The sequence below is a fragment of the Saccopteryx bilineata genome, chromosome 3, assembly GCF_036850765.1.
Source record: "Saccopteryx bilineata isolate mSacBil1 chromosome 3, mSacBil1_pri_phased_curated, whole genome shotgun sequence".
In the NCBI taxonomy this organism is placed as follows: domain Eukaryota; kingdom Metazoa; phylum Chordata; class Mammalia; order Chiroptera; family Emballonuridae; genus Saccopteryx; species Saccopteryx bilineata.
This window is the reverse complement of record NC_089492.1, coordinates 180,039,909-180,061,605: the sequence shown is the minus strand read 5'-3', so window position 1 is coordinate 180,061,605 and position 21,697 is coordinate 180,039,909. Positions and strand designations below refer to the sequence as shown.

Sequence of the window (21,697 nt, the reverse complement as noted above, 5' to 3'; positions counted from 1 at the left end):
TGGTAGAAGTGTAAATTGATACAAGCACCTAAAAAACCTGTTTGCCATTGTCTTTTAAACCTGAATATATGTGTACCTTGTGATGTAGCAATACCACATTTGGAATATGCCCAACAGAGATGTATACATATATGTTCACCAGAAGAAATGTAGAGGAATGTTGACTGAATTACCAGTTATATAAGTTAAAACTGGAAGTTACCCAACCACTTATGAAGAGTAGAATGGACAAGTTAATTGCCATATTCATTTAATGATACACTGTGCAGGAATAAGAATGAATACATTATAACTCCAAGCATCAATATGGATAAACCTTACCAAAAAAAGCCAGGCATGAAAAAGTATAAATGCATAATTCCATTTATATACAATTCAAAAACAAATAAAAATAAGAGAGATCAGGAGATTAGTTATTCATGACCAGAAGGAGACATGATGAATGTTTCTGGGTACCTGGTAATTTCTCTATTTCTTGGCCTGGGTGCTGATTATATAAATGTTTTGTTTTTAAAAATCCATTGAGCTCTGTAGCTTCAATTTGTGCACCAAATGGTTGTTTTCAAACAACATGCATAGGATTTTTAATGCATTGTCCTTAGAGGAAAAAATATAAATAAAATTCATGTTCTAAAAAAATTATTAGATATCCATATTATAAAAACTATGCAGACACTTAAATGAATGAATTGGTACAATGCTAAATGGTTTTAAATAACTTTCATGAGATATAGAGTAAGAAAAAAAGATGAAAAAAGTTATATATATAATATCCCATTTCGGTAAAGCAAGCAGTAAACAAAACAAGAACAAATGTGCATTATATATGTTAAACACTTAGTCCTCATAACAACCTTATGATGCTGGTAGGATTATTATTCCCACTTACAGATGAAGAAACAGAAGGAAGAAAGATTAAGTGATTCACTCAAAGTCACAATGCTGGTCTATGGTGAAATTTCTAGAAGCTAGAAATTTCTAATCATTTCAATGTAGAGCCACATAGAAAACATTTCTTTTATCAATCTTGAATCATAATATTACCATCCAGTCAATGTTTAAATGTCCTTTCACAAGACTAACAATAGCTAGTCTTTATGGACCACTTACATTTGGCACAGATCAGGCACAGGTTTAAGCCCTTTACTCACCCTTCCATTAAATAACCCAACCACACATAGGCAAATACTGCTGATAGTCCACATCCCATAGGTCAGCACCAAATTCTGTGCCGCACTGCTCTATGACTTAATGGAAATCACATGCTCTGAAGTCAGCAGATCTGGGTCAGTAACAAGTGCCAGCCTCTTACGAGCCATGGGAACTTGAGCAAGTTATTCAGCTTCCAAGATCTTATAACAAGATCTTAATGGAGTTGTGAGGAATAAGTAAGAAAAATAAACCAGGAGCATATACCACCTGGCACATTGCAGGCCACCGGTGAATGTTAAAGACTTTTTTTATTTTTGTATTTTTCTGAAATGAGAAGTGGGGAGGCAGAGAGACAGACTCCTGCATGCACCCAACTGGATCCACCAGGCACACCTACTAGAGAGTGATGCTCAGCCCATCTGGGGCATTGCTCCATTGCAACCGGAGCCATTCTAGCACCTGAGGCGAAAGCCATGTAGCCATCCTCAGTGCCCAGGCCAACTTTGCTCCAATGGAGCCTTGACTGCAAGTGGGGAAGAGAGAGATAGAGAGGAAGGAGAGGGGGAAGGGTGGAGAAGCAGATGGGCACTTCTCCTGTGTGCCCTGACTGGGAATTGAACCCAGGACTTCCACACACCAGGCAATGCTTTACTTCTGAGCCAACCAGCCAGGGCCAGTGACTTTTTGAATAAAAAATACTGTTCACTCTATTATTTCATTCTCATGAAATTTCATTATGATGGGGAAAAAATAATGTTTTATTTAATTTTTAAACCTGTAACAGTACAGCTGTAGCACAGAGATGACTATCCAAATTTTATAATTTTAATATTCATGCTATTTATTGAGTATTGCTGAGTGCAGAAACTATTACATATTTGACACATCATCTCATTTAATCCTCCCATACTCACTTTGACACTTAACATTTATTCCAATGTCCTTTTGGTGTGCTTTTCTCTACTTTAGAGGCTAGAAACCTAAAAACTACATTTCCCAGACTGCCTTATAGCTCGAGTTCTGTCTAGGATTTGTGATTGCTCAGCTGGATGAGATTTGGAAGGTGGAAATGAGGTAGAGGCATTACTGCTGTGTGTCCACTGGCAACAGGATAATGGAAGTGTGTGCTTTCACTGGCATCATCAGCAGAGGCCCCTGTGTCCAGTCGTAGCTACATGTTGTTACTAGGCAGGGCGTGGTGTGTTCATCTTACTGGTACTGATTGTAGCAGGCAGGGAGAAGGACAGCAGCAACCTTCTAATCATGGCAGCTTCCTAATTGTAAGGGCTTCTGGATCACAGGGATTGGTTCAGGAGCTCATGACTTCATGGGAAGAGGCAGGAGATCCTTTTCACTTGGTTCTGAGGTTGGCTTTTGAAAATCTGTTCCTTTAGGCCTCTCAATGAACCTGTAAAGCACTACTGTTTCTTCCTGTCTGAATTAGCTAGCATTGACTATTTTGTCTGCCACTACATTTTGATCAATACAGAGAGTTATTGTTAGGGTAATTTTACAAGTGAGGAAATGGAAGCCCAGAAAGGCTAGGTAACTTGCTTAACTGATTTTCTGCCCTGGTAGACCTAGTTGCACACTCTGAAGTGGGAATTGTGGCACAACACCATCTTTCATGAGCCCTCTACCTAGAACTAAATTCCAGGAGCACTCAACTTTCCTGGCTCTAGTTGTTTGAGGAATGGAACCCCCTCACCCTGAGCTTTATTCTCACTAGGAACATAGAGGAAAAATGCCCCCAATACTGGAAATGGTACTTAGTACCTATACATTTCAGATGTATTTCAGTAGTATCTCCCATCGGAGACCTTGTATATTTTATAGCTAATGTGGAAATTGATCCATTCGGTAAATAATTGTGCCTATATTGCACTCTTGGTTCAGCTTTCAGATATATCAGGCAAATAAATCCTAATTATGTTGAATTTTTGTTTCTTTTAATTTCATCCAGATGAAGTTCAGATTCTGTCTGCTAACTCATTCGCTCGTTCATTCACTCATTCGTTCATTCATTCATTCAGTCAGTCAGTGAGTTTTGAGAGTCTATCATATGCCAGAGTTGTTGGGGTAATAAAAAGGTGAGTAGCCATGTATTCTACCCCCTAGGAACTCAGTCCTTCCAGAAAGGGGGGGGGGGGCACAGTGCAAACAAACATATAAAAGAAAGTGTTCTATAACATGGTTACTTCCTAAATTAGAGGAAGACAAACAACCAGCTCCACCTGGAGGAATCAGAGGACAAATACCTTCCATTCTTAACAGGAATTCACTCAACAATCAAGGAAACTGCACTGGCAAAAATGCAAGAACCATTAGGTAAAAGGTGCTTTTTGCCATATTAGAGAAAGGGGAGCATGCAGGGAGAGGCTTGGGTGGTATCATGTTGTTTTGTTTTGTTTTGTTTTCTAATAATGCAAAGCAGATTTATTTGTATACCCAATGATGAGGATTAGGGTATTAAATACAAAAGAAAGCAGAAAGCGGTCTTCTGATAAATGGCAATCAAGACTCAAGTAGCTGACTGGGACGTACTGTAAAGGGAAGGACTTGCTGTGTTGCATTCAGAAGTTGAAGTCTCCTGATCTGACTTTACCGTCCTTCTCTCTGGGTCAGCTCTTCTAATTCCTTCTGATAACCAACATGTTATTCAGACAGTTTGTGTTCTTCATCTGTTTAGCCAAGAACTTCCCACCACATTCTAAGAGATTAGTTTCATTGTTCTCAGCAGCCAAGATCTTCAGGTCTTGCAGAACCTTGCCTAACATGTCCTCCGACTGCAGAGCTGACTTCAAGGATCTATGCCACTTCCCAGGTATCTATGTCAGGCCTCTTCATCACTGGATGGCAGGTGCTACCTCATGTTTTCTTAGATCTCTTAGGTCTCAGGATTGTTGAATTTAAGTTGCTTGAGGTATTGTCTTAGAAGAATTGTATGGTGAACAAGTTGTAAATAATAGCACTGATGTCAGGGGGAAATCAAGGTTTGCATTGTTGGTTTTCTTACTGCTTAGCTTAAATACTTACCTTCAGATGTTCACACTCTATAACCCACTGCTCTATATACTAATCATGAATTTGACTTTCGAGTAGTCTTTAATGTACTTTCCTTTTTGGGTTGGGCTTTAGAACTTATTTACAGAACTTTTTATAAATAACTGAGTTTAAAAAATGTATTTCAAAATAATTTTAAACTTACAGAAGAATTTTAAGAATTATATAAAGAATTCCCCTATATGCTTTACCCAAATTCTCCAGTTTTCACCAATTTTAAACATTTTGCCACATTGAACACTTGTACATTCATGCATTCTCTCTTTCTGTATACACATACACAATACATTTTTTTCTAAATTTGACAGTACTTAGAAGACATAATGTCTTTTTACTATCTTTACTAAATGTCTATTTTTTAAGAACAAAGCAGTTATTAATTTCAGAAAATCAAATAGTGATGTAATACTTTAATGTACAATCATATGCAAATCTCATCAGTTGTCCTAATAATATTTTGCAAAATTAATTTTGGTATATTATCCAGTCCAACAACACAGTGATATTCTTTAGAGGTTGTAGGAAATCAATACATTATTTTGAAAATATTTATTTGTCATGAATTAATTTAGTTTTAATGTAGGCTTTACGTAAAATTTATTCATGGATAGGCCAATGCAATCCTGTTAAAGAGATCAGTCCAGTCTTGAAAAGACCAGGTTTGTAAAGGTAAATTTCCCGATCTGTTCACTGCAGCATCAAATGGTCCTTTCCAATGGAAAAAAAAAATTAGGGGGAAAGATTTAGAACCATCTGTTTGTTGCTGTGCCAATGGCCTAAGAGATGAGAGGAAACACATTTGTTTCCACTTCGCTGTCAAAATCCTGGCATTTGGACCCTCAGTTTTCTCAATTAATTGTAGAATCTTGACTGTTGAATAGGCATTCTTTAACCTGAGCTGACCATTTGGAATTTAAAATTAGCAATGTAATTATATTTACTGGGCCACTGATTGAAAGAAAATTGCACTCGGCTGATAAATTTGCATGTTGTGAAATGGGTCATGGTAGCAGATGGCCTTCCAAAAAACAAAAAATAACTCTGGTATTGGTTGTTCTTTCTCTTGGCTTCCACAATTGAACCCTGATGCAAGAGCGTGAATGCTCAAACCAGTTCAGGAAATTTGGAGTGTCAGGAGAGGTCATCAGGAGGAGCTAAGTTGTTAAAGAATAATATTTTGATCTTAAAATAAATCACCATACATGGAAATCTGCATATAAGACTAAGGCTAGGTATTAAATCATAATTAACATTTATTTATTAAGTGCTCACTCTAACAGGCACTATTCTAGATACTTTGCATGTATTGATTTGTTTAATATGCACCATAAACCTGTGAGTAGTAATTATTATAATCCTCATTTTTACAAATGAGAAAACAGAGATTTAGAGAGTTAACTGGTAAATTTCAATATAAATGTTTTAGTCACATGAAATATTTAATTGAAGCCCTGGGAGATTTGACATATATTAAACTCAAAAAGGTAATATTTAAATCATATTTTCTAAATATCATTTCCCACTTAAAACAAAACAAAGCAAAGCAGGACACCCTGAAGAAATGAAGAATCATTTCATATCTGGTGCTGGAAATGTACAAGATGAGCTTTGAACATCGTGACTTACTAAACAGCAAGAAATAGACCAAAAACAATTGAGATTATGCCAGAAAGACTTGGGAGCTCTTATTGGGCAAAGAGGGACAAATTTGAGCATAAGTAAGGATGATAATTAAAATGGATCAGAACACATAGGATATATTTCTTTCAACACATAGAATATTTCTAAACCCATCAGTTCATAATAATTAAAAACAGAAACATACTAATATTCTTTAAAATTTTTTGACTGATTTTAAAGAGACAGAGAGAGGGAGAAAGAGAGAGAGAGAAGGGTAAAGGAGTAGGAAGCATTAACTCCCATATATGCCTTGACTAGGCAAGCCCAGGGTTTTGAACCAGCGACCTCAGCATTCCAGGTCAACACTTTATCTACTGCACCACCACAAGCCAGGCAGGTAGGTACAGTGTTTCTTTTGGAGGTGACAAAACATTTTATGTGGATTGTTGAAATAGATGCATGACTCTGAATCTGCTAAAATGATCAAATTGGACATTTTAAGTGGGTGAGTTGTAATGGTGTGTGAACGATAGCTCAACAAATCTGTTTTTTAAATTTAACCTGAAGATTCTAGAGATAACATACATTTAGAGGAAACATGAGGAGATAGTGGACAATGTTAAATGATACCAAGAAGTAAACAGGCAAGTTCAGAATATAAACTATTCTACAAGACAGCAGACCCAGTTTCTACAGGAAAGAAAAAGGAAAGATAGATAGATAATAATAAAGGAAAGAAAAATAGATAGTCCCCAAGTTACAGGGGACTTAAGAGGCATAAAAATCAAATGTGATGTGTGACTTTGCCTGAATCCCGATTAGAACAGAGCAACTGTAAAAATAATTTTTTATATTATTGAGCAACTGTGAGTATAGACTTGGAATTGAGTAATACGAAAAAAATTACTATAAATTTTGTTGAGAGTGATAATGATATTGGGAGTCTATAAGAAAATATCCATATTTTTAGAGAGGCATGTTGAAGTGTGCAGGGTATTAGAACGTCTGGAATTTGTTTTTAAAACTATTTTAGCCAATAAAAGAAAAGGGGGAGGGAGGAAATAGAGGAAGCTAAGGGGCAAAAGAAATCATAATTATTGTTGAATCTAGGTGATGGGTATTCTTTCTTTCTGTGTATGTTTGGATTGTTACACAAAAAAGAAAATAACAAAAGGAAAAAGAAGAGAAATTATATACTCACATTGGCATTATATGTATTGAAGACATTTTTTAAAACTTACATTTTTTAATATTTTAAAGTTTAATTTAATATATTTTTAGTTATTTAAGTACTTGAGACTGTTTTATTTGTTAAGTCTAAACACCAAACACTTGAAAAGAAAACAAAATACAATATACTGTATTTATGTGTCAGTCTATTGGGAAGGTGTTTTAAGTTTGTAAAAGAAAACAAATATTACTCAAAGTTCTCTTAAAAGTTATTAGAAAAATAAGTTAGACATGATTTTTTTAATAAATTTTTATTAATGTTAATGGGATGACATTAATAATTCAGGGTACATATATTCAAAGAAAACATGTCTAGGTTATCTTCTCATTAAATTATGTTGCATACCCCTCGCCCAGAGTCAGATTGTCCTCTGTCACCCTCTATCTAGTTTTCTCTGTGCCCCTCCCCCTCCCCCTAAATCTCCCCCTCCCTCCCTCCTGCGTCCTCCCTCCCCCCACCCCTGGTAACCACCACACTCTTGTCCATGTCTCTTAGTCTCGTTTTTATGTTCTGAAACAATAAAGTACATAGAAGAAGACATAGGTACTAAACTCATGGATCTGGGTTTTAAAGAACATTTTATGAACATGACTCCAATGGCAAGAGAAGTGAAGGCAAAGATAAATGAATGGGACTACATCAGAATTAAAAGTTTTTGCTCAGCAAGAGAAACTGATATCAAAATAAACAGACAGCCAACTAAATGGGAACTGATATTTTCAAACGACAGCTCAGATAAGGGCCTAATATCCAAAATTTACAAAGAACTCATAGAACTCAACAACAAACAAACAAACAATCCAATAAAAAAATGGGAAGAGGACATGAACAGACACTTCTCCCAGGAAGAGATACAAATGGCCAACAGATATATGAAAAGATGCTCAGCTTCATTAGTTATTAGAGAAATGCAGATCAAGACTACAATGAGATACCACCTCACTCCTGTTAGATTAGCTATTATCAACAAGATGGGTAATAACAAATGTTGGAGAGGCTGTGGAGAAAAAGGAACCCTCATACACTGTTGGTGGGAATGTAAAGTAGTACAACCACTATGGAGGAAAGTATGGTGGTTCCTCAAAAAACTGAAAATAGAACTACCTTATGACCCAGCAATCCCTCTACTGGGCATATACCCCAAAACCTCAGAATCATTGATACGTAAAGACACATGTAGCCCCATGTTCATAGCAGCACTGTTCACAGTGGCCAAGACATAGAAACAACCAAAAAGCCCTTCAATAGAAGATTGGATAAAGAAGATGTGGCACATATACACTATGGAATACTACTCAGCCATAAGAAATGATGACATTAGATCATTTATAGCAAAATGGTGGGATTTTGATAACATTATACGGAGTGAAATAAGTAAATCAGAAAAAAACAAGAACTACAAGTTAGACATGATTAAAACAACTTCTAAGGTAAACTAGAATTTTGAAATTATAATTTTAATAAGTGAATATTAATCCTTAAAGAACAAATAAATCTGAATGATCAGTACTGCATAAAAATACTATCCTTGAGGTCACTAAAAATTCCTATCAATGGTACAGTTTAAATGTAAAGAATTGCAGTAAAATAAACAACAGTGCATGCACCCTTCCTCATATTCTAATATTACTGAATTGAATCATCATAATTTTATAATTTTGAACAAAGCTTTGTACATGTTGGATGTACAAAGATGAAAAGAACAGTGGCTTAACAAGAACAAAGATGTACTGAATATTTCTCTCTCCCCTAACAGTTTCAGCAATCTGAGCAGATCACCGCAGACCAGTGGTTGAAAACACTAGTTTAAAACATATGACCTGGTGGCAGTGATCATCACTTCCTCTCACATCTTTAGGATTTTCTTTCTTCTATTGCCTTTAGATTTATTCTATTATATTTTTCTAGCCCCCAGAATTAAATCTTAACCTCTTTATTTTTAGTCTTTCTTAGTTTTTAATAGATTTATGTTTACCTCTTGAATTATATTCTAGGTTCTTAATATGCAGTAATTTCACTTTTTTCAAACTCCCAATAATTTTAAATTTTTGGTGATAATTTTTGTTTAAATTTATGTTTTTATTTTTTAAATTTTCAATAGCTTTTTTTCATATCTTCCCATTTTATTTATAGTTGCCTGATCTTTAGAAGTGTAACTTATTTTTGTATCTTATGGATATAATTTCTTTTATCTGAGTGTTCTGAGTATAACTATTTTTTTTTTTTTTTTTGTATTTTTCTGAAGCTGGAAACGGGGAGAGACAGTCAGACAGACTCCCGCATGCGCCCGACCAGGATCCACCTGGCACGCCCACCAGGGGGCAATGCTCTGCCCGCCAGGGGGCGATGCTCTGCCCCAACAGGGCGTGGCTCTGTTGCGACCAGAGCCACTCCAGCGCCTGGGGCAGAAGCCAAGGAGCCATCCCCAGCGCCCGGGCCATCTTTTGCTCCTATGGAGCCTCGGCTGCGGGAGGGGAAGAGAGAGACAGAGAGGAAGGAGAGGGGGAGGGGTGGAGAGGCAGATGGGCGCCTCTCCTGTGTGCCCTGGCCGGGAATCGAACCCGGGACTTCTGCACGTCAGGCCGATGCTCTACCACTGAGCCAACCGGCCAGGGCCTGAGTATAACTATTGAATATTTTAAGGTCTATATCAGAATGTGCTTTACAAGTTTACCCAAAATCAATTTATTTTCTGATTGTTTTGAAAGTTGGTTTTGTTGTAGTTGTGTTTTTTCTTAGTTTGTTTTTTCACTGTTAAATTCCTTGATTTGTTTTGGAATTTTGACTTGTAAGCTAATTTTATGTGTGACTTTCCCCCCCTCCCCGCCCCCATATCATTCTTTCTATGTCGACCCCTCCCTGTATAAGGGGTTTATATCCTCCATCAATTCAGAGTGTGAATGGCCAGCCCTGCCTTTTGATAAGATTGAAAAAGTCACAGAGGTAGGTGAGATCTTGTCTCAGTTTCTGATTAAGAGGCTGCGTCTATGTGCATTTGCTCCCCCAGAGACAGGCTGTTCTACATGCTACTTCCCCAAGCAGCATTTTCAATGTATATCTATTTTTGAGTTAGAGAGCCTCAGCCTGATTTCAAGGAGCAAGCTTATCCCCATCCTCTCAATTCATGTGAAATACATTTAGTCCTATTTACCCTCTGGGAACTGAATCTTTCTGCCAACCTTTATGTTCACATTCTGTTTATGCAGTAGTCAGTGACTTAACTTCCTGCTTGTTGTTTTGTGTTTATGTTCTGCTATTAATTTATAGAAATGTGTATCACCATAGAGATCATTTGGACTATAAAAAGTCTGACTGTATAGGCAGACATTTTTATATTTACTAAAATCTGTTTTCTCTATTTTCAGGGCACAAGTCTACATTTTTAGCCTCCTTTGCATCAGGTTTGGCCATATAACTGAGTTATGACCTCGGAATGTGGGCAGAAGTGATATATAACATTTCTAGGCCTGTCTCAAAAATCTCCCATGTCATGTTCCATGCTTCTTTCCCCCTCTTAGTCATTGGCTGGATATGAAGGACACTCACGGATCTTAAGAAATGAAAGAAACATGAAATGGAAGAAGCTTGGGTCCCTGAGTCACTGCGCAGAATGCAGCCTGTGGACACCCGATTGAAATTTACTGGAGTGAGACGTAAATGCCACATTACACCACTGAGACTTCAGAGTTTGTCTGTGACGGCAGCTGGCATTTCCCTTCACAGCGAGAAATGTCTTTCTAATTTTGTTTTTATATTTACATATTTTTAATTTCCTGTCTTCCTTTTCTATTTTATATATCATTGCTGTGTGTTTAGAGGAGAAGGGATATCTTAGGGGATAAATTTATAAGAGCATGTTTGCTGCATTTCTGATCATGCTTTTGAATAATCCATGAATCATTTTCTAATTTCAATGAAGACAAAAATCAATCATATAGAAATGTGAAATGGTGCTGTCATTAAGAACTCATAGTGGTGTTTCTGTGAATCTTACCTCTATCACTACAGCCACACACTGCACTTGGAGCAAGGCATAACTGTTAGTAGTTCTTGGTTCATTTGTTGCTATTTTAAGACGCATCAAGTAACAGACACCTCCACACGAATCTATCAGTTTCAAACCGCTTGACTGAAGACATGTTTTTGCCAACCCCTTTAATATATGTTATCGTTAGGCCAGTGGCCAGTTCTTTGGCAAGTCCCCAAGGTATAGTTTGTCTAAATGCAGTAGGCACTCCCTGTGCATATTTAATCAGCTTGCGTTTAACCAGTCCAATATATAGCAGGGAAGAGCTGCCCCTGTTTTTTTAGGACGGCAAAGAAGTCTGAGTCATCTTGACCACTCTCAGGGTCATTTTCCTTTGTGGCTTGAACATATGCCTGCTCTTCCTTTCACCCAGGGTGGCATCTCAAGAGCATACTAAATATGTCATTCAAGACTTCTGTTTAGAGATGACAGCAGAAACAAATGTCTCTGCCTGTCAAATCTGATCTGTCACAGAGCCTCTCCTGCTGAGGTCTTTGAAAGCAGACTCCCTTCTCTCAGCCATCATCTCCCACATTTGCTTTTAAACTGTTGCTGGCATCCTTGCACTGCTTCCCAGCAGCAACTCTGCAGACCATTTTGCTCCGGGTCCTTCCCTCCATAGGCACTGCTAACATTAGAACAGGATAAATGCCCAGAAAAGGTTTCCCACAATCTTCTCTTTGCATTTTTCTCAATGATTTTTATTTATTATTACTTTTTGCACTTCCTTTATCTTTGAGTTTCCCACTGCCTTCCTTTCCTAATATTTTTGGAGCAATTCTTCATTTCTTTATGTCAATTATAAAAAAGGGATTTTCAAAATCCTTTTTAAAGCTCACTGCCCAAGGGTATAGCTGTAGACCACAGTTTTTGTTTCTAGGAGACTCTAACTAGAGAATTGCTTAAGGAATCTGTGTTTTTGTGTTTAGGTGGACTTTTCTGGGGAAAAAGTACATAAATTTTATTAGCATCTCAAAGTCAACTGGGACCAAAGAAGTTTAAGGACTATTATTATTGTCAAATTTGTTTTTTCTCTTGTAACATCCTGGAAGTGTGGGGGAGAAGGCTTTTAGGATCAGTTATTCTAGTTTCCAACAAATCTTGTCTTTGTGAGTGCTTCTGCCACCTCAACAGTAAAATGATAGATATTTGAATCGAAAGCCTTGGACTTCCATATATTTGATAACAAAGGGAAAAAATATCAAGAGCAAGGTAAAGACTTGACTGAAATAGAATTCACTTTCTGTTTCAATTGCAATAAAAACGTTTTAATTGTGAATTAAGTGATGGGATGAAAGGACAGGACAAGTGCAACAGAGTAAAGAACTATCTTTGAAAAGCTCAGTTTGCATTATTTTAAAATTCTAATCACAAACTTAAAGTATAATTACAATCATTTTACTACATGCATTGTATAAATTTAAAATACAAATGGTCACTAATAAAAAAAGCAAGAGGAGCTAATGAAGAGATTACAATTTAAAGTAATGATATTTATCAGTCCTACACCTTCAGTAAATTAATATAAAAAGGTGAGTTCCTTCTGAGAAACATTTATTAAGAAAATTTTATTTTAAAGTCATAGGATTCTTCTGCCACTAACTTAATGATAGGTCACCCCACTTTCCTCCCAAAAGATTAATTCAACTTTTCCTATGGAATAATATATTTTTTTTCTTTTTCATGACCTTCTTGGGGTTTGGCCTTACCAATGTCCTCACAACTCTGTATTTTGCTTCTTCCTTTTGAGCATTTATTACTGGCCCCCTCAAGTTATCATTACAAAGTGTTTGATCACTTTTGGTTGTCTAAGAACTAGATGCAGCTTGCATCCTACTGATGATACATAAGCAGCTGTCGTCTGAGCCCAGAGGCTAGATGTTTCTTCTGGGTCCATCACCTTGCTTGATGCTCTCTCTCCCTCTCTCTTCGTGAGCCTTGCCTCATACAACTTTTTCCATAATTCTTGTAGGGAGCCCCGATAGCAGTAGGAGCCCAAGACACAAAGTACAGAGAGCAGAGACAGCAATCTTCTCCCAAGCCCCAGATTCTATTTTAACCACACAGTTTGCTCCTTTTCCCTGATTAGATAGTGTAGCAAGATTGCTAACATATGGTAAAAATTATTTTTATTTTCTTTTCATTCTTTCTAGAATTTGGTTTCAGCTGCACAACATCACCAAAAGTCAGAAATCCCTTAAAAAGAAGGAAAGGCGCAGGGCCAACGCATCCATGAAATGGAGAATCAGCCCCTGAATAGTCAGGCTCCAAGCGCACAGTAAATAACGCCCCCACCCCGCAGGTTCCCTGGGAGCAGATGGCGATGGCCAGCCCAAACTCGTCCCTGCTGGAGACCCAGACAAGACTTTCTCTGCGCTCCACCAGCTCCCACCCTGCCTGCATTCAGGACTACAGACAACCCCCATGTAGCTCAGATATATCTTTCCTCAGATTGAGGGAGATTTCTGGACTTGACTGTGACTGTGACTGGCTAACTTAGAGTCTGCACACGCACTGCTTTGTGTCTCTCAGAGTTTGCTCCAGTGAACAGATTTACATCTGTTGGCAAAGCCAGGCAGTGGCACTCGGAGACAAGGGCATTTGAAATCACATTTTTTGGCTCATTAAAGCCATTCTACCAATGTTGCTCCCCATGTCATTCAACCTATTTTCAAGCCGTTTTCTCAATGGTGCACTTCAGGGAGGTTGGGCATGGATTTTGCTAAGAACTGGATCATGTCCATAAGCCTCATCAAAGCCAGTTCATTCTCAGGCTCTGGCAATCTTTGAATAGCTCTTCCACCTTTGCAGGCTACCAAACAAAGCCTGCTCTGCACAGTTGGCCCGTGAACCAAGATGTTTATTTCCACTCATTTCTGAAGTCACGCATGCCATGAAGTTGCTCCCAATGAAGGGGCGGAGTCTGTTTCCACTTCACAGCAAATAGCTGCCACAAATATGTGCAAACTCAGAGATCTCTTTTGATATCTTCCCTACTCTGGCCAATCAGAGGAGTGCTAGAGGCACAGAGAGCTGGAAAGCACCAGGAAAACATGCCTGACTTGAAGCTTTCTTCTATAATTAGGATGGCTTACAGAAATTGTTGAGTCCAAGTCTGAAAAGAAATGGTTGGTTGGTAGACTGAAAAAGGAGTGATTTTTTTTTTCTTTTTCTGTTTCAACCAGTAGCGGATGGAATGGATGGCAGGAAGAAACAAGGAGGTTTGTTCAGGTCATGGCTGCAGTGCTGTCTGATTGAGTCCCAACCTCTTCCTCTCTGAGCTCCTTTCTTTCATATCTTTCTCTGGATGAAGTCCTAAGGATATTAGCCCTGATGGAAAGGGTTCCATATCCAAAGCCCCTTCTTTTTCTTTACTAATATCCCAACACCCATCTGGGAGCAGTAGGGTAACTGGTCAAGCACACTCCTGATTATATTGCTCTAATAAAAGTATACCCTGGGAAGTGTATATCTCTTGATTTGGGAGGTAGACTATAAATTAAGAATGAACTGCCTAGTTAAAGAAAATGGAGCACCTAATTCATTCTTCTGTGATGGCTGATTACAAATACTCAGTTTCTCAGAGAGCTGAAATACAAAACTAATTCCTTAACCAGGGCAGAGAGGCAAGAATGAAATAAGGATATCCATATTAGAAAGGAAGAAGTTAAACTACTATATCTCTATTTTCAGGAAACATAATCCTACATATAGAAAATTCTAAGAAATCCACTAAGGTTAATAAATGAGTTCAGAAAAGTTAAGGATAAAAAATCAATATACAAAAACAATATACAATTATATTTCTATGCCATTAGCAATGAAACAAACCAAAAATGAAATTAAGAAAAGAATTTCATTTATAATAATATTAAAAAGAATAGAAAATCAATTTAAAAAAAGAACCTCATAGACACAGACAGCAGTATGGTGATTATGAGAGGGAAATATGGGGGTAGGGAGTTGAAAAAGGTATTAGGTAGATAAATGGTGATGGAAGGAGACTTGACTAAGAATGCTAAATACACAATACAATATACAAATGTTGTATTATAGAATTGTACATATGAAATTTATATAATTTTATTAACCAATGTTACCCCAATAAATTCAATAAAATAGTAAAAAAAGAAAAGAATTTCATTTATAATAATATTAAAAAGAATAGAAAACTTAGAAATAAATTCAGCCAAAAAATTAATAAAACCAACACTCTGAAAACTGCAAAATATTGTTGAAAGACATTAAATTAGACATAAAAAGTGTAAAGACACTCATTTGCATGGGTCAAGATGATAAGATGATTATACTCCCAAATTGACCTAAAGAGTCATGCAATGCAATCCCTATCAAAATCCCAGCTGTGTTACTTGCAAAAATGGAAAAGTTAATCTAAAATTTATAAAATTCAAGGGACTTAAAATAGCCAAACTAATTTTGGGGGTGGGGGAGATGAAATTGGATGAGTCTCACTTCCAACTTTAGCACTATTACAAAGCTACTGTACCAATACATTGTGGTACTAGCAGACACATAGGTGGATAGAATAGAATCAGAAGTTCAGGAATAAACTCTCTTATTTATAGTTAATTGACTTTCAACAAGGATGCCAAGACCATTCAGAGGGAAAAGAATAGTCTCTACAACATAGATGCTGGAACAGATATACACATGCAAAAATAAAAAAAAAAATTTAAAAAGAATTTGGCCCCTTACCTCACACCATATACAAATAAGAATGGATCAAAAACCTAAATATAATAGCTAAAATCATAAAATGCTTAGAAGAAAAGATAGGCGTAAATTTTTGTACCCTTCGACTTAGGCCAGTGGTCAGCAAACTCATTAGTCAACAGAGACAAATATCAACAGTACAACAATTGAAATTTCTTTTGAGAGCCAAATTTTTTAAACTTAAACTATATAGGTAAGTACATTGTTATTAACTTAATTAGGTACTCCTAAACTGGCCTGTGAGCCACACTCAAGGGGTCAAAGAGCCGCATGTGGCGAGCAAGCCACAGTTTGCCGACCACTGATTAGGCAATAGTTTCTTGGATCTGACATCAAAATCATAAGAAATTAAAGAAAAAATAGATAACTAGACAATTAAATTTTAAAACTCTTGTATTCCAAAGGATACCATCAAGAAAGTGAAAAGACAAACTCACAGAATGAGATGATTTGTTTGCAAATTATATATGTTAAGAGCTATGTATCTATAATATATACAAAACTATTACAGTTCAACAACAAAAAGACAACCTAATTAAAAAATGGGTAAAAGATGTGAATAAGCATGTCTCCAAAGAAGATATACATGTGACCAATAAGCACTTGAAAATATGCTCAGCATAATTAGCTATCAAGAAATGCAGATCAAACTTTAGTTAAATACCACTTACATCCACTAAGATAGCTACAATCAAAAGCAAAAATTACACACACACAAAATAACAAATTTTGGCAAGAAAGTGGAACCCTCATACACTGCTGGTTGGAATGTAAAATTACATAGCTGTTTTGGAAACAGTCTGGCAATTTGTCAAATAGTTAAACATAGAGTTACCATGTGACCCATCAACTCCACTCTCAGGGGTATAGTCAAGAGAAATGATAACATGTCCACCAAAAAATCTATACAACAATGTTCACAGCAACACTGTTCATGATATGGCCAAAAGGTGGAAACAATCCAAACATCCATCAATGAATGCATTAGTTAGGGCCCTCCAAAGAACGGAACTAATAGAATATGTAGATATATATGCATATTAGAGGAGATTTATTCTAGAAGTTGGTTCAAGTGGTTATGGAGGATAAAAAAAACCTCACAATATGTCCTCCAAAGACTGGAGAACAAGGAAATCCCAGTATGATCCAGTCTAGGGCCATAGTTTTGAGAACTGAGTTGCTGGTGTAAGTCCTATAGTCTGAAGGCCCAAGAATCAGGAGCTTTAATGTCTGAGAACAGGGAAGGATGGACATCCCAGCTCAAGAAGAGAAAGAGAAAGTTCGCTTTCCTCCACATTTTATTATAGTCTGGCCCTCAACAAATTGGAGGAGGTCCACCCACATCTGTGAGGAACAGTCTTCTTTACTTGGTCTGCTGATTCAAATGCTAATCTTTTCTGGAAACATCTTTGCTGACACATCCAGAAATTATGTTTTACCAGCTATCTGGTCATCCCCTATCCCAGTCAAGTTGACTCATAAAATTAACATCACAGTGACTCTAGAGAGAGTTAGAGTCAATAGGCTATTCCCTGCAGGTGGCATATTCAATGTTTTTGTCAGGTTTTATTTTCCTTCAAAAATTTTCTAGAAAAGGCATCCATCTATAAACCTAAGGAATTAATCAGGATGGTGTCAAAGGAGCTACAATCAGCTCAGAAATCCAAAATATTGGATCCTTTGGAGCTCAGGGACCAAGGGACAGGGGCCACTATGGAAGACGATCATTTTTAAGCCCAGACCTTTCCAAAGGATAACTGGAAAAATGAAGTAGCTCATGTTTTAAAATGGAATGGAATTTCCCAGCAGAAAAACATCTCAACACATTCGTTATCTTCTAAAATCAACTGTCCTTGTAAGCACTTGGATCTGCAAGCGTCAGGTTGAACCATATGAAGTTGCCATGGTTGTAGCTCAAAAACAGCCACATATCAGCAATTTCATATGGTTCAATCTCACCAGTGCTGTGTTGATGAGGACAGAGGTAGTAACGAAATGTTGCTGCACCTGAACTTCCCTGTACAAGGGCCTGTAATTTGATACTTCTAGTTCAACTGTGGTTTGCACAAGATTCTGGTAGCTCCTTGCCTGGCAGACAGCTGACCACAGGTGAACACACCTGCACACTTACTCCTGTTCTCAGCCAGAATATCTACAGCACTTACAACACTAACAGGTCTTTCTGGCATAGTTCAGCCTCCAAAAGATTAGCTCAACCTTGTAGAGAATGTATCTGCCAATGTATCATGCATTTTAAAGCTAAAGTGAACCTCACAGACCATCTACTCTATAGCCTTGTGTTACTCAGAAGGCAACCAAGGGCTAGACAGGTGAAGTTCAAGGATATTGAAAGACCATGGTAGACCCCACCTCACATTGAGTATTAAACATTAAAATGCACTTACTTTCAATTTAATTCTTACTTTGAAAAAAAGAAGATTTTCATCATCTTGCTTTAAATATTATTTGATACATCATTTATAATTAACTGATTTTTCAGCCTACTTGGAAATTCTTATAAAGTATGAAAATCTAACCCAATAAACTCTTTAAATTAATGAGCTTTAAAAATATATACTTAATAATTAGTGACCTGGACATAGTAGTACATTTTTAAAGACTGCATTGTTCAATTTTGCAATTTTCTTTTTTGAATTTGGGGGTGATTTCTTTCTAGTCTCAAATAATTGTTTAGATCCTTGAAAGTTCGTGGGCCTGGAAACTGCACTTCTCTTGCATAATACAGAAAGCACCTGAGTGAGGTGCCTGGCCCAGGATGCCACGGTTAGAAGTGATAGAGCCAGAACTGGACATCAGGGCTTTTGACCTTCAAGCAGCTGCTTCTTCACTAGTTCTATGTGTGATATACATGCTGTTTGTACAAGGTCAATGGTAACTGTGTCTTATTTGAATATTTTTATTCTCCTCTATGCCTCAAAAAACTTCCTGGTTTGTAAAGAGAGTGATCACATTTTTAGCTTATGAAAGCCAAAGTTGACATTTTCTGTTGTTACATTTTGTTCTAAGACGCCAACTAGCAAGCATGGACAGCAAATGCTTGCTGGACCTCAGTTCCTGTATGGTCCCCAGCTCCCTGGAGACTTGAATCTCAAATAAATGTTTCTGTCAGGAGGCTGAGCTCCCAGCTGCGCAAATTGGTCACAGATGTAATTGCATTTGCCCTCTGCCCTGGAGGAAAACACGCCTGTGGTTGGGGGTTTAGATGTCTCAGAATGAAAGACATTACTCCTGACTCTAAGTAATAGCCGTGAAGCCCAAAATAAACTGCCACACAGACAGACCACAGTGCTGCCAGATGTATGAGATGGTTGCTAGCCAGACTCCAGGCCTGGACAGCCAGTTACCAAATTGGGGTTGTTTCGTTGGCCAGTTGGGCAAGTCAAGAATCAAAATTCTTCATTGGCTCTTCTTACTTACAAACATAATCTGACCACTCATAGCCCCTGCCCTAATGCCCACAGGACCACTGCAAACAACGCCAATGCCAAGTTTCTTGAATGGCAGGCAAAGACAGCCCAGTCCAGTCCATCAACACTGCCTATATTGCAACTGCTAGTCTGATAAAAATAAGCATAGCAACATGCAACTAAGCCTCACTAAGTATTTCCAAATCCTAACACAGGGTTGGTTTAACCAACCAACATTTCAGTAGTTCCTGGCATGGAAATTGGACCTTAGAGACCTCAGCAGGAGGTGATGATAAGGCTGAATTGGACCAATTCTTGGGGCATTTGAAGCCCTGGGTGTAGGGGGCTATCTAGGATGGAGAGTCAGAGCCAGTCTGTATTTTCCTAGAATGGAAAGAGGAAGAAACAATTACCTGCCAATTCCTGAAAATACTGCAGAAGAATCTTACATCGTGGCAATTTCCCCGGTGAGCTTTCTAGAGATGCTGGACCGGGCAAATGGGCCTTTTGTTTAGGTGCTGCTGGATAGCAAACCTTCAGGAGATAGCAAACTATTCAATCAAAAATTGGGTGAACAAACTTCTGAACAAAGTTCACAGAACTAGGCAACTTCTGGAGTTTTCACTCTCAGAGAACCGGCCAACAAATATGTGCTCTAAGCTTTGGGGCAGAATTGGACTTTCTTGTGCCACCCACTGTGAAGGGTCATGGCTGAGGGAACAGGCTCTAAAGTCATGGTTGTGTGGCTTTGGATTCAGAGTCTACCATCTACTAGATCAGTGACTTTGAGATTTAATCTCATCAGTGCCTCACTTTCTTCATTTGTAAAACAAGAACAATAGATGTCCATACTTTACAGAGTTGCGGGGAGAACTCTATAAGATAATCTATGTAAGGTGCTTTGACAAGAACCCGGCATATAGCGGGAAGAGACAGAGAGAGAGAGAGAGAACTGTTGTTGAGCACTAATGTTTTTAATGTTCGAGACAAGTTGCCTTGCATCTTTATCTGCCTATATTTATTTCATGCTCACAAAAACACTAAATAATGCAATTATTATTTCTATACAATGGAAGAGGAAACCAAGTTTTAGCAAGATGGTATTAATTTGGCCAATGTCATGCTGGCAGTACATGGCAGAGTCAGGATTCACATTTCTGTTTGACTCTTGAGCCCCAACTCTATAATATGCCATCTATGTCCTCAGTCTCCCAGTTGGGGTGCAACTTTCCCTGGGGAAGAAATGCACATGCCATGATTATTAAGGGGAATTCATTTCCAGCCCCTCAAAGTCCATGAGTTCTCTGAGAACAGGACTGAATTCAAGGTCTCGCTTTCTACTCTGGCCCTTTTCTCTCCTTACCTCTCCCACATGCCAAGTCCTGTGAAAGAGTATTCTGCTGGGGAGTAAGAACTTCTCAGGGTGACCAAAAAAAGAGAGAGAGAGAGAAAGACATACACACACAATATGAATAATTGAATAATGTGGTAATAAACTTTTTGCAACTGAATTACTAATTTGCTTTTAGTAAAAGTAACAGGTAATTAATGGACTTATTAGTTGATAAATAACTTACTAAAAGGAATTTTTGGTGAAAGATCTCCATGTGATTTTTAGCATATAATTTTTAGAGTTTTAAAAAATGAGTAATATGCAGTACAAGAATATATAAATTCCCATCCAATTTTTTTTAACTGAGAGAAGGAGAGATAGACTCCCACATGCACCCTGACTGGGATCCACGTGGCAACCCGCATCTAAGGTCTGATGCTCAAATCAACCAATCTATCCTTAGCACCAATGGCTGATGCTCAGACCAACTGAGCCATCCTCAGTGTCCAGGGCCAATGCTTGGACCAACATAGCCACTGGCTATAAGATGGTCACTTCTCATATGTGCTCTGACCAGGATCAGACCTAGGACATCTGCACGCCAGGCTGACACTCGACCCACTGAGCCAACTGGCAAGGGCCAAATTCCCATCTAATTATTTATATGAGCTAGTTTTCACAGTGTGCACACTTAGTTATAAAAGAATAGGAATAGAGTTAATGTTTAATCATGTCTCAGAGCTCTAAAACATAAGTAATACTTTTACATAGATATATAACTCATTGGGGGAAAAACTCTTCTTATTAACAGATGAACTTATAATAAAAATTTTACTTTTTATATCTAGTTAGCATTTTCAAAGTATAAAAATATATGAGTTGTTTTGACTAATTGTATAAAAATAATAAATTAATAATAATTCAATCAGATTTATTTTAACATCTTAACCTTTAGTTATAAGAACTTTAAAAAAATTAATTTTATTTTTTTGTTGAAAAGTGTAATAGGGCAATTAATAAAAGACTCAGATATAAAATGTACATTACAATAGCATAATTCTATGGGGAAGAGAAACTGAAATGAAATTTCAAGAAGAAAAAGGAGTAAT

General features: G+C 37.4%; 1 non-coding gene across 1 annotated transcript; it reads right to left on the bottom strand.

The window, feature by feature from the left end:
* Window positions 1-9,606: 9,606 nt before the first annotated feature.
* On the bottom strand, window positions 9,607-9,682 carry TRNAV-GAC (transfer RNA valine (anticodon GAC)). Its single transcript has one exon. It is a non-coding gene; the product is annotated as a tRNA-Val (tRNA).
* Between the last annotated feature and the right edge of the window lie 12,015 nt (window positions 9,683-21,697).